Genomic DNA, 762 nt, shown 5'->3' with positions numbered 1-762 from the left:
AGAAATCCTCCTCACTGCTTTATCAGAGATCCGTTGTAGTCCCGTAACTATGGTGACAAAACAACAAAATGGCAGCTCGAAATTGCGTGACCCCTCACGTTGCTCTCACGTCGTGACACATCACGTTGCTCACCTCTCCAACCAAGGGCTGGAACACAGAATGTGCAGCCTCTCCGCTAACACCCATGGAGATTCTCAGACGTCATCACAGCACAGATGAACGTCTAGCAGAAGGATCTCTCAGCATGCAAAGAGTACCTAACTGCGACAAGAAACAAGAAGGAAAGTCTAAACGCAAGACAGAAACACAGAGAAAGGACTAAGGAAGCTAAGAAGCAATGTAAGAATGTACAACAGACACCTTGAAAACTTGCATACAGATTATGTGCACACACCTTACAGTCAGTTGTTGTGGCCGAGTGGTTAAGGCGATGGACTAGAAATCCATTGGGGTCTCCCCGCGCAGGTTCGAATCCTGCCGACAACGAGAATCTTTTTAACATCGGCTACAATTTCAGAAGTTAACCTTTAGTATTTCTTCCATGTCAGTTTTATAAATAGGTGGCTTATTTTGGTGTCACTATTGCCATATCACATATTTATTATCGCTCCCCCTTTCATATCTTTGCTATAACTCTCGTCCTTCATTAGCGCTGGTGCAAACGCTTCAAATTATTATACCCTGGCTCTCTCGGTCATACCTGTGCATGCACTTGAAACTTACTTTACCAATAAAAGAAGGAAATAGAGAAATAAAATAAA

The 762-nt window shown here is 43.2% G+C and overlaps 1 non-coding gene across 1 annotated transcript; it reads left to right on the top strand.

The window, feature by feature from the left end:
• The first annotated feature begins 405 nt into the window (after nucleotides 1–405).
• On the top strand, nucleotides 406–487 carry TRNAS-AGA (transfer RNA serine (anticodon AGA)). The gene has a single exon. It is a non-coding gene; the product is annotated as a tRNA-Ser (tRNA).
• The last annotated feature ends 275 nt before the right edge of the window (nucleotides 488–762 follow it).

The sequence above is a fragment of the Lissotriton vulgaris genome, chromosome 1_1, assembly GCF_964263255.1.
Source record: "Lissotriton vulgaris chromosome 1_1, aLisVul1.2, whole genome shotgun sequence".
NCBI classification, from domain to species: domain Eukaryota; kingdom Metazoa; phylum Chordata; class Amphibia; order Caudata; family Salamandridae; genus Lissotriton; species Lissotriton vulgaris.
The sequence above is the reverse complement of the archived record's forward strand: the minus strand, read 5'-3'. Positions and strand labels throughout refer to the sequence as shown.